Genomic DNA, 13,199 nt, shown 5'->3' with positions numbered 1-13,199 from the left:
CGCGCGCGCGCGCACGTACGCCGCGCCCGGCCTGGGCCGCCCGCCCGGCTGCTCCCGGTCCCGCGCGCTGCGCGGCCCACGTGGTGCGGCCCCGGCGGGGGCGCGCCCGGCCTCGCGCCGCCGCCCATTGTGTGCTGGCCCCGCCCCGCCCCGCCCGGGCCGGGGCCTGGGACCCCGGGCCGCTGGGCTTAGGCCTGCGCTGGGCAAAGGTCCCCGGGTTCCCCGAAGGGGTCCCCTGAGCCGGTGCAGACGCCCCAGTTCTGGGCCTACTCTTGGGGCAATGCACCCCTGGCGGATGAGGAGCTGGGGTGCAGCATTGAACCCTGCCTTCCGGGGTCTGCACGCTGGCTGGTCTGGAAGGGCTCACTGAGTGGAGGGCTCCATCTAGCAGCTGCTCCATCTAGCAGTTGCGCAAGTCGCATTATTATTATTATTTGGAGTATTATTTTTATTGATTGATTGGCTAGAGACAGAAATCGAGAGGGAAGGGGGGATAGAGACAGACACCTGCAGCCCTGATTCACCACTTGCAACGCTTTCCCCCTGCAGGTGGGGACGGGGGCTCGAACCCAGGTCTTTGTGCATTGTAACATGTGTGCTGAATCAGGTGCGCCACCACCTGGCCCCTCCTTCCTTCTTTCCTTCTCTCTCTCTCTCTCTCTCTCTCTCTCAGGGCACTGCTCAGCTCTGGCTTATGGTGAGGCGGGGGATTGAACCTGGGACTTTGGAGCTTCAGGCATGAGAGTCTGTTTGCATAACTTATGCTATCTACCCTTGCCCCACGATTTTGCAAAAGCCATTGCGCTGGGAGAGAACACAAGGTGGCCTGGTCTAGCTGTCATCTACCTCAGCAGGGGAGGGAGGAAAGGGGTGACAGAGCATGGGGGGGCCAGTGCAGGCTAGGGCAGGAAGACTGGAAACTGGTGGTGGGAGTGGTGGACAAACAAGTATCACGAGGAAACGAGAAATTGTACTCACAAGGGGCTAGGTGGTGGCGGACCTGGGTAACCGCACGTGTTACACTGTGTAAGGGGGTCTGGGGTTCAAGTCCCTGGTCACCACCTGCAAGGGGAAAAGCTTCACGAGTGGTGAAGCAGGACTGCATGTGTCTCTCTATCTCTCTCCCTCTCTATCTCTCCCTTCCTCTCAATTTCTAGCTGTCTCTATTCAATAAATAAAGATATTTTTTAAAAGACTGTACTCATGTAACAGTTGTTTTAGAAAACATTCCCTCAATTAAAAAAAAAAAAAGAATTACATCCTAACTTGAGTGGCATGCTACTTTTTTATTTTTTAAAAATATTTTAAGAGTAGTTTTTAAAATTATTATTATTTTTTTTTTCCTCCAGGGTTATTGCTGGGCTCGGTGCCTGCACCATGAATCCACCCCTCCTGGAGGCCATTTTTTCCCCCTTTTTGTTGCCCTAGTTGTTGCAGCCTCGTTGCGATTATTATTGCCATTGTTGACGTTGCTTTGTTGTTGGATAGGACAGAGAGAAATGGAGAGAGGAGGGGAAGACAGAGAGAGAGGGGAGAGAAAGATAGACACCTGCAGACCTGCTTCACCGCTCGTGAAGCGACTCCCCTGCAGGTGGGGAGCCGGGGGCTGGAACCGGGATCCTTACGCCGGTCCCTGCGCTTTGCGCCACGTGCGCTTAACCCACTGCGCCACCGTCCGACTCCCTTAAAATTATTTTTGTTTTATTTATTGGATAGAGACAGCCAGAAATTGAGAGGGAAGGGGGTGATACGGAGAGGCAGAGATACCTACAATACTGCTTCACCACTGGCAAAGATTTCCCCTGCAAGTGGGGGTGGGGGTTGAACCTGGGTCCTTGCACATTGTAACATGTGCATTCAACCAAGTGTGCCACCATCCGGCCCCCTACTTTATTATATTTTAACCAGAGCCTTGCTTAGCTCTGGCTTATGGTGGTGCTGGGGATTGAACCTGGGGCTTGGGTGTAAATGCCTTTTCCATTTTGCTGTCTCCTCAGTCCCTAACTTGAATTTTAGCCAGTAACAACCAAAAATGGGTATGGAAAGAAGATTATGGGGAGACAGCATACTGGTTCTGCAAAAAAAGACTTTTGTTCCTGAAGCACTGAAGGTCCCAGGTTCTTTTTTTTTTAAATATTTATTTATTTATTCCCTTTTGTTGCCCTTGTTGTTTTATTGTTGTAGCTATTATTGATGTCGTTGTTGTTGGATAGGACAGAGAGAAATGGAGAGAGGAGGGGAAGACAGAGAGGAGGAGAGAAAGATAGACACCTGCAGACCTGCTTCACCGCCTGTGAAGTGACTCCCCTACAGTTGGGGAGCTGGGGGCTCAAACTGGGATCCTTCCGCGGGTCCTTGGGCTTTGCACCATTTGCGCTTAATCTGCTGGCGACTCCCGAGGTCCCAGGTTCTATCTCCAGCACCACCATAAGCCAGAGCTGGGCAGTGCTCTGGTGAAAATAAATAAATAAATATTACACACATTAATGATTTCCTTAGTGGGTGATGGTTGAGATTGTGATCATAAGCAAAGACTACAAACCCTAACTTGTCTGTGTAAAAAGAACCTTCTAAGGGAGTTGGGCGGTAATGCAGTGGGTTAAGCGCAGGTGACACAAAGCGCAAGGACCACCTCTCTCTCTTCCCCATTTCTCTCCATTTCTCTCTGTCCTATCCAACAATGATGACATCAATAACAACAATAATAACTATACAACAATAAAACAACAAGGGCAACAAGAGGGAATAAATAAATATTTTAAAAAAGAACCTTCTAATGGGGCTGGGAGGTGGTTTAGTAAATAGAACATTGGACTTTTCAAGCACGAGTTCCTGAGTTTGATTCCCAACATTGCATGTGCCAGATTGACGCTCTGGTTCTCTCTCTGTCTCTCTCTCTCAAATAAGTCAAAGGCCTTGTAGAATTTCCTTAGAATACATACCCATTTTTTTTCCCTCCAGGGTTATCACTGGAACTCAGTGCCTGCACTATGAATCCACAGCTCCTGGTAGCCATTTTTTCCATTTTTGTTGTTGTTGGCTAAGACAGAAATTGAGAGAGGAGAGGAAGATAGAGAGGGGGAGAGAAACATAGACACCTGAAGACCTGTCTCACTGGCTGTGAAGTGACTCCCCCCTGCAGGTGGGGAACCAGGGCTTGAGCTCCATGGATCCTTGTTCACATTATGTGTGCTTAACTAGTGCCCCCTCCCTATTTTATTTATTTATTTTTATTGTTATTTTTGTTTGTTTTTACCTTTAAGTATTTTTCTGTTGCTTTGTCCTCTGGCTGGGCTTGACAGCAGCTAACTTATTATTTAAAAAAAATTTTTCCTCTCTTTTTCTTTCCTTACATGTGTTTCTAGGGATTGAGCTCAGCGATTGAACTCAGGATCTCATGCTCCCAGGTCATACTCTGGAATTTAATTTTGACCAGGCGCCATTTCTCTGGGGACCCGTGGCTTTCAGGTCCCATGCTGGGTGGGGCAGCCTCCGAGGGGAAGAAGTCTCCCTGTGAATTTGGCAGCCTCATATGTCTGAAGACAAAGGGTGGAGGCCTGTGGGTGGCCTGAATTCCAGGCGGATCAATGGAACCATGAGTGCCAGGTGAGCAGCCCGCAGGCGGGGGTGGGGGGGATTCCTGGGGGTGTGTCTGCCCCAGTCAGGTGCTGGGGGGCTGGTGCAGACCTGAGAAGGCTCAACCACACCTAGAGTGACATCTTCGGCCCCAGAGGGCCTCCTCATTCCTCCTTGGCTGTGCTCAGTCCTGTGCTGCCTCTGGGGTTCCACCTGCCAGCTGCTCCCCCACCACTGGCGGCCCTGTTCGGTGCCTGCAGCGCCATCTGCCGGTTCACCGTCACACCCTCTGTCGAAAGCATCCTGTTTGGTCAGCGCTGGGCTCTCTGCCCTACCCTTCCCTTCCCTTCCCTTCCCTTCCCTTCCCTTCCCTTCCCTTCCCTTCCCTTCCCTTCCCTTCCCTTCCCTTCCCTTCCCTCCCCTCCCCTCCCCTCCCCTCCCCTCCCCTCCCCTCCCCTCCCCTCCCCTCCCCTCCCCTCCCCTCCCCTCCCCTCCCCTCCCCTCCCCTCCCCTCCCCTCCCCTCCCCTCCCCTCCCCTCCCCTCCCCTCCCCTCCCCTCCCCTTCCCTGCTGGGCACACATTAACTCCAGCCTGTGGAACCAACCTCCTCTCCAGCTTCCATACTCCTCCCTTGAATGCAAGGAGACAGGTGTGTGTATGCATGTGCACACACTTAACATTTCTTTTTTTTTTTTCTTTTCCCCTTAGAAGCACAGAGAGAAAGAGACCACAGCACTGAAGCTTCCTGTAGTGTGGTGGGGCCCAGGTTCCAACGTAGATCATGCACATCACAAAGCAGCGTCTGTCCTGGTGAGCTATCTTTCTGGTTTTTGTTTGTTTTAACAGAGGTGGGGTGGGTTTGAACCTGGGACCTCAGAGTCTCAGGTAGGAAAGCCTTTTGCAGGACCACTGTTCTTTCTTCCCCACTCTGCCAACAAGATTTTTAAAAGTTTATTTATTTATTTATTTATTTATTTTAATGACAGAGAGACCAGAGCCCTGCTCAGCTCTGGCTTATGGTAGTGCTAAAGGTTGATTAAATCTGGGACCTGGGAGTCGGGCGGTAGCGCAGAGGGTTAAGCACAGGTGGCACAAAGCGCAAGGACCAGCAGAAGGATCCCAGTTCGACCCCCTGGCTCCTTACCTTCAGGGGAGTCGCTTCACAGTCAGTGAAGCAGGTCTGCAGGTGTCTATCTTTCTCTCCCCTTCTCTGTTTTCCCCTCCTCTCTCCATTTCTCTGTCCTATCTAACAAAGAAATCATTAATAACAACAATAGCTGCAACAACAATGAAAAACAAGGGCAACAAAAGGGAAAATAAATAAATAAAATAAATAAAAAATCTGGGACCTTGGAGCCTCAGGAATGAAAGTTGTTTTATTAATCACTAGTATATTTTCCCAGCGCTTGTCCAAAGATTTATTTTTAATGGGAGAGAGAGAGACAGAGACCAGGGCACTACTCTGTCCTGGTGTATTCAGTGCTGTCGTGCTGCGCTGCGGAGAAGAGAGAGGAGAGAGAGGAGATCTGGAGCGAAGAGGGAACACAAATCTTTATTTGCGCTGGCACCTCAGAGTTGGGTGAGAGAGAAACAAGTTGGGCCACGTGGAGGTAGAAAAAATGGCCGCCTCATGCAGTAACTTTTCCTGCGTCTAAACACCCAAGTGAAGAGCCGGCAAGAGAGAGTGAGAGGTGCTGAAGAAGAAGGGCTTTTATGGGAGTAGCTCTCCCGAGAATGGGAAGGGGGAGGAGTAACCATAGCACTTCTTCTTCTTCTAGCGTTTGCCCTTCTTCCGTAGCCAGTCAACAGCGTCAGGTTGAGCCTGATGTAAAGTTTCGAGGCCTCCTTTGAATCTGGAGAGGTGGCAGTCGTTGACTATGTGGGTCATAGTCTGTCTGTAGCCGCAGGGGCAGTTCGGGTCGTCTCTGGCTCCCCAGCGATGGAACATAGCAGCGCTCCGGCCATGGCCTGTTCCATAGCGATGGAGGAGGGCCCAATCATAACGTGCTAGGTCAAAGCCGGGTTGACACTTGCAGGGGTCTGTGATGAGGTGTTTGTTCTTGACCTCAGCTGACTGCCAACTCTGTTTCCAAGAGACTGGAACAGAGAAGTTCAGTGTAGGCGTAGGAGACCAGATTGGGTGACGAGATGTCCAGCGTTGGACAGGGTGGGCGAAGATATCCGCGTATATTGGCAGGTCCGGTCGAGCGTAGACGTGGGAAATGAACTTAGATGATGCCGCATCCCGACGAATATCTGGCGGGGCGATGTTGCTAAGAACTGGCAGCCATGGAACCGGGGTGGAACAGATGGTTCCAGAAATTATCCTCATGGAGGAATATAATTTGGAATCGACCAAGTGGACATGGGGGCTACGGAACCATACTGGGGCACAGTATTCTGCAGTGGAATAGCATAATGCCAGAGATGATGATCGTAGTGTGGAAGCGCTTGCGCCCCATGAGGAGCTGGCCAGTCTTGCAATGATGTTATTCCTCGCGCCCACCTTTGCTGCAGTTTTTATGAGATGTTCGTGAAATGACAGGGTGCGATCGAGAGTAACGCCAAGATAGACTGGCTGGGCTTCATGCCGGATTCTCGTATCGCCAAGCTGCACATTAAGCTCACGCGAGGCCGAGGCATGGTGTAGATGGAAAACAGATGATACCGTTTTTGCAGTGCTAGGGATTAGTCGCCATTTTTTACAGTAATCAGATATCAGAGACATGTCTTTCGTGAGTGTTTCCTCGAGGATGTCGAACTTGGATGCCTAAGTTGCACAGCAGATGTCATCGGAGTAGATGCACTCCAGGATAGGATAATAATTCTCGTGAGAATGGGAGGGGGGAGGAGTAACCAAAGCACTCCCAACTATGGCGGGGAAATAGACAATGCCCTGAGGGGACAACATGGCAGATGTGACTGCATCTGCACAATTTCCCAGCACAGTGCCAGGGATTGAACCTAGGGCATTACACGTATAATGCTTTTTGTTTTTTTGTTTCCAAACTTAAAGATAGGTCTGTTATCTGAGAGACAGAGAGAGAGAGATGGAAAGGAGTAGAGCCTCACTCTGGAACATGTGATGCCTAGGACTGAACACAGGACCTCATGCCTGAGAGTCCAGGGCTTCATCCACTGTACCACTTTCCAGCCTCGATGCTGGGGCCTTCTGCATGTGCAAGATTTAACTATTCCTTTTAAAAAAAAAATCTTATTTATTTATTAGGAAGATAGGAGAGAGAAAGAACCAGACATCACTCTGGTACATGTGCTGCTGGGGATTGAACTTGGGACCTCATGCTTGAAAGTTCAAGGCTTTATCCACTGTGCCACCTTCCAGACCATGATTTAACTATTTCTGTACCAACTCCCCCTCCCCCTTTTACCCCTAGAGAAACAGAGAGAGGGAGAGAGAGAGAAGCCATGGGACTGGAACTTCCCCATATGAAGCTTCATTGGGTAAACTATCCTCTGACCTCAAGATTAAGCAAACAATCAAACAACCCCACATTTTATTTATTTATTTTTTAAATGAGTTATTATTTAAAATTTTTATTGTCTATTTATTTATAGGATAGAGACAGCCAGAAATCGAAAGAGAAGGGAATGATAGAGAGGGAGAGAGAGACACCTGCAGCACTGCTTTACCACTCACAAAGCTTTCCCTCTGCAGGTGGGGACTGGGGGCTTGAACACGGGTCCTTGCACATTGTAACACGTGTGCTCAACCAGGTGCGCCACTACCTGGACCTTATTTAGAGACCTTATTCTAGAGACAGAAATCAAGAGGGAAAGGTAGATAGAGAGGGAGAGAAGAGAGAGACCTGCAGCACTATTCCAGAGCTTCTCGATGCAGGTGGGGACAGAGGGCTTGAACCTGGGTCTTTGTATGATAACGTGTACTCAGTCAGGTGTGTCACTGCCTGTTCCCCAAGATTTGTGTTTTAGTATTTTGTTTATGTATTTCTCTCTGTATGGAGAGAGAAATTGAGAGGGGAGGAACGATAGATAGATAGATAGATAGATAGATAGATAGATAGATAGATAGATACCTGTAGCTGTGCTTCACTGCTTGTGAAATTTCCCTCCTGCAGGTGCTTGAACCTGAGTCCTTGTGCACTGCAATGTGTGTGCTTAACTGGGCGCACCCCCCCCCCTCCAGTCCCAAGGTTTGTTTTTGAAAGCAAGATTTCTGTGGCTGGGAAGGTGGCACAGTAGATAAAGCCTTGGACTCTCAAGCCCAAGGTCCCCAGTTCAATCTCCAGCATTGAATGTGCCTGAATGATGTTCTAGTTCTCTCTCACTGTCTCTCTCTCTCTCCCTTCCCCTCATTAATAAACAAATACATCTTAAAAAAATAAAAGTAGGGGGCCTTAAAATAAAAGGAAAAAATTCATTTAGTGAGGGCTGGGCAGTAAGGTACCAGGTTAAGCGCATATGATGCGAAGTGCAAGGACCAGCTTAAGGATCCGGGTTCGAGCCCCCTGGCTCCCCACCTGCAGGGAAGTCGCTTCACAAGCAGTGAAGTAGGTCTGCAGGTGTCTATCTTTCTCTCCCCTACTCTGTCTTCCCCTCCTGTCTCCATTTCTCTCTGTCCTATCCAACAACAACTACAGCAATGACAACAACAATAATAACTACAACGATAAATAACAAGGGCAACAAAAGGGGAAAAAGTAGCCTCCAGGAACAGCACTAACCCAGGAGGCAAAAAAAGTAAAGTAAATATAGGGCTAGTAAAATAGTTCACCTGGACAGTGAGTTGCTTTGTCATGTACACGACCCAGGTTCAAGCCTGGCCCATACTGCATTGAAGAAAGCTTCAGTGCTGTGGTCTCTTTCTCTTTCTCTCTCTCTGCCTCTGCCTCTGAGAAGGAAGAGGAGTAGAGGGAGGAGGAATAGAAAGAAGAAGAAGCTGGAGAATGAGGAGGAGAGAGGGAAATTAACACAGCAGGGTTCAGAAGGTGTCTCTGGGCTTAGTGTCTCCTAGTTCCGGAGTACCCAGTCCCCTTTCCTGGGACCCGGCTGTCCCTCAGGGCCCAGAGTGCCTGGGGCAGGAGTTCTCCCTTTTTTTTTTTTTTTTTTAATTTTTTATTTAAGAAAGGATTAGTGAACAAAAACATAAGGTAGGAGGTGTACAACTCCACACAATTCCCACCACCCAATCCCCATAACCCACCCCCTCCCATGGTAGCTTTCTCATTCTCTAGCCCTCTGGGAGCATGGACCCAGGGTCGTTGAGGGTTGCAGAAGGTAGAAGGTCTGGCTTCTGTAATTGCTTCCCCGCTGAACATGGGCGTTGACTCGTCGGTCCATACTCTCAGTCTGCCTCTCTCTTTCCCTAGTAAGGTGTGTCTCTGGGGAAGCTGAGCTCCAGGACACATTGGTGGAGTCTTCAATCCAGGGAAGCCTAGCCAGCATCCTGGTGGCATCTGGAACCTGGTGATTGAAAAGAGAGTTAACATATGAAGCCAAACAATTTGTTGAGCAATGAGTTCTCCCTTCTTGTGGGCTGTGCAGGTGCTCCTGGGAGTGTGGGTGCTAGAGCTTTCTGATGGGGGGGGTCTTGCAGGGAAGCTCCAGCCTGGGGACCCCCCCCCCCCCACAGTGAACTGGCTGTCTGGTCACATGCTCACTAGTTATTCAGTTTTGACTTGTTTTTGTCACTTTCCAGGACTTCACTATGCCAGGTAGATTTTTTTTCAGATAGGGAGGGAGACAGACAGGACCACTGAAGCTTCCGCACCTTCTCAGGTGAGCTGTTGTGTTGGTTCTCCTGCTACTAAATTAATTTTTAAAAAGATGTATTTATTTATTTGAGGAGAGAGAGATAGAGGGAGAAAGTGAGAGAACACAAGAATCACTGGCACATGTGCTGTTGGGGATCAAACTTGGGATCTTAGGCTTGAGAGTCTGACACTTTATCCATTGCAAAACCTCCCAGGTCACTAAATGAATTTTTTATTTTTGCCTCCAGGGTTTTCACTGAGTTTTGGTGCCTACATTACAAATCCACTGCTCCTGGAGGCTATTTATCTCCTTTTTGTTGCCTTTATTGTTTATTGTTGTTGGTATTGCTGTCTTTGTTATTGGATAGGACAGAGAGAAATGGAGAGAGGAGGGGAAGACCGGGAGAGAGAAAGATAGACACCTGAAACTTGCTTCACCACTTGTGAAGCGACTTCCCTGCAGGTGGGGGCTTGAACCTGGATCCTTAAGCTGGTCCTTGTGCTTCGCACCATGTGCCCTTAAGCCCGGCCCCCACTAAATTAATTTTCTCTTCTTTTCTTTTTTCTTCTTTTATTTATTCCCTTTGTTGCCCTTGTATTATTGTTGTTGTTATTGATGTCATGTCTTCGTTGTTAGGACAGAGAGAAATGGAGAGAGGAGGGGAAGACAGAGGGGGGAGAGAAAGATAGACACCTGCAGACCTGCTTCACCGCTTGTGAAGTGACCCCCCTAAGAGAGACAGAGACCAAAGCCCTGCTCAGCTCTGGCTGATGGTGTTCTGGGGATTGAACCTGGGACCTCAGCCTCAAGCAGGAAAGTCTTTTGCAGATCCTGTATGTTGTCTCCATAGCCTTATTTTTATTTTTACTTTTATTTTATTTATTTATCGCTGAGGCTTGGTGCCTGCACTACGAATCCACTGCTCCTGGAGGCCATTTTTTCCATTTTTGTTGCCCTTGTTGCTGTTATTGTTATTGCCAGATAGGACAGAGAGGAATCAAGACAGCGAGGGAGAGAGAAAGATAGACTCCTGCAGACCTGCTTCACCACTTGTGAAGGGACCCCCCTCCCTCGCGCGCAGGTGGGAGCCAGGGGCTGGAAACGGGATCCGTGAGCTGGTCCTTGTACTTTGAGACATGTGTGCTTAATCCGCTGCGCTATCGCCCAGCCCCCCACCCAGCCCTATTTTAAAGATTAATAGGGGGGCTGGTATTGGTGCACCAGTTAAGTGCATAGTATGAAGCACAAGGACCCAGGTTTGAGCCTTTCACGCCCTCACTGCAGAGGGGATTCTTCACAAATGGTGAGGCAGGTCTGCAGGTGTCTTTTTCCCTATCTTCCCACCCTCTTTCAATTTCTCTCTGTCCTAGCCAAGAATATGGAAAAAATGGCCACAAGGAGCAGTGGACTCATAGTGCCTGCACCAAGCCCCAGTAAGAACCCTGGAGGCAAAAAAAAAAAAAAAAGAGAGAGAGAGAGACACCACAGTACCAAAGGCATCTCTCATGTAGTGACGGCCAGTTGAGCCTGAGCTATTTTGCAGGCCCAGCTGATTTGTTTTTCTTTCTCTTTTTTTTTTTTAAAGATTTTTTAATTTTTATTTTATTTATTTATTTTAAAGATACTATATGTATATTCGTAGCACTGCTCAACTCTGGCTTATGGTGGGGGGGGGATTGAACCTGGGATTTTGAAGCCTCAGGCATAAGAGTTTCTTTACATAACCATTATGCTATCTACCCCCACCCATTGATTTGTTTTTCTGTTGATAGGCCTTTTTTTTTTTTGTTCTGTTCTGTGTTGATCCCTCTAAAGTCTTAGCGTGGGCTGGGGGCTAGGGTGGGGAGATTGCACAATGGTTATGCAAAGAATTTTCATGCCTGAGGACTTTTCAGATAGGAAGAGATAGGAGAGAGAGAGAGGTAGACCACAGCACTGAAGTTTCCTTCAATGTGGTGGCCAGGCTTGAACCTGTGACACACACACACACACACACACACACACACACACACACACACACGGCAAAGCAGCGTACTGTCCAAGTGAGCTATCTCATTGGGCAAGATAAATCTTTTTAAAAACTCATTTAGGAAGTTGGGCAGTAGTGGTGAATTTAAGTGCAGGTGGTGCAAAGCGCAAGGACCAGCATAAGGATCCCAGTTCGAGCCCCAGGCTCCCCACCTGCAGTTGGGTGGGGGGTTGCCTCAGAAGTGGTGAAGTAGGTTTGCAGGTGTCTTATCTTTCTCTGCTGGCAGTCGGGCTGTAGCGCAGCAGGTTAAGCGCACATGGTGCGCAGAGCACAAGGATCTTTCTCTCCCCCCTCTGTCTTCCCCTCCTCTCTCGATTTCTCTCTGTCCTGTCAGGCAATAACAATAACAACAAGGGCAACAAAAATGGCCTCCAGGAGCAGTGGATTCATAGTGTAGGCACCAAGCCTCAGCGATAACCCTGGAGGCAATAAATAAATAAATAAAATAAGAATAAAAATAAAAATAAAATAAGGCTGGGGAGACAACACACAGGTTCTGTAAAAGACTTTCCTGCTTGAGGCTCTGAGGTCCCAGGTTCAATCCCCAGAACCACCATCAGCCAGAGCTGAGCAGGGCTTTGTTCTGTGTGTGTCTCTCTCTCTAACATAAAAATAAATAAAATAAGGGAGTCGGGCGGTAGTGCAGCGGGTTAAGCGCATGTGGTATAAAGCGCAAAGACCAGCATAAGGATCCCGGTTCGAGACCCCGGCTCCGCACCTGCAGGGGGGTTGTTTCACAGGCGGTGATGCAGGTCTGCAGGTTCTGTCCCCCTCTCTGTCTTCCCCTCCTCTCTCCCATTTCTCTCTGTCCTATCCAACAATGACGACAACAATAACTACAACAATAAAACAAGGGCAATGAAAGGGAATAAATAAATAAATAATATATATATTTTAAATATTTATTCATTTCCTTTTGTTGCCCTTGTTGTTTTATTGTAGTTATTGTTGTTGTTATTGATGTTGTCGTCATTGGAAAGGACAGAGAGAAATGGAGAGAGGAGGGGAAGACGGAGAGGGGGAGAGAAAGATAGACACCTGCAGACCTGCTTTACCACCTGTGAAGCAACTCCCCTGCAGGTGGGGAGCTGGGGACTCGAACCAGGATCCTTCTGCTGGTCCTTGCGCTTTGCGCCACCTGTGCTTAACCTGCTGCACTACCGCCCGACTCCCCAATAAAAAAAATTTAAAATAGACAAAGACACTCTGGTTTCCTCTTTCTCTCTCATTAAAAAATAAATAGGGAGCTAGATGGTGCGCACCTGGTTAAGCGCACATGTTACAATGCACAAGGACCCAGGTTTGAGTCCCCAGTCCCCACCTGCAGGGGGAAAGGTTTGTAAGTGGTGAAGCAGTGCTGCACTGCAGGTGTCTCTCTGTCTCTCTCCCTTTCTATCACCACTTTCACCTCTCAGTTTCTGGGCTGTCCCTATCCAATAAATAAATAAAGATAATAAAAAAATAAAAATAGGGAAAAAAATAAATAGAGGGAGTCGGGCGGTAGTGCAGCGGGTTAAGCACACGTGGTGCAAAGTGCAAGGGCCGGCTTAAGGATGCCAGTTTGAGCCCCCGGATCCCCACCTGCAGGGGTTGCTTCTTCACAAGCAGTGAAGCAGGTCTGCAAGTATCTATCTTTCTCTCCCCCTCTCTGTCTTCCTCTCCTCTTTCCATTTCTCTCTGTCCTATCCAACAACAACTACAACAATAAAACAAGGGCAACAAAAGGGAATAAATAAATAAATAAATATTAAAAAAAAAAAAAAGGGGAATGAAAGCCTGTCTGGGTTACAGATGTTGCTCCACGTGTGGCTGAGGCTTCTCAAGTTGGCACCACGCCCCTAGTGGGTGACACTGGGGCTGA

The sequence above is a fragment of the Erinaceus europaeus genome, chromosome 15 (assembly GCF_950295315.1).
Source record: "Erinaceus europaeus chromosome 15, mEriEur2.1, whole genome shotgun sequence".
In the NCBI taxonomy this organism is placed as follows: domain Eukaryota; kingdom Metazoa; phylum Chordata; class Mammalia; order Eulipotyphla; family Erinaceidae; genus Erinaceus; species Erinaceus europaeus.
Note: the sequence above shows the minus strand (reverse complement) of the source record.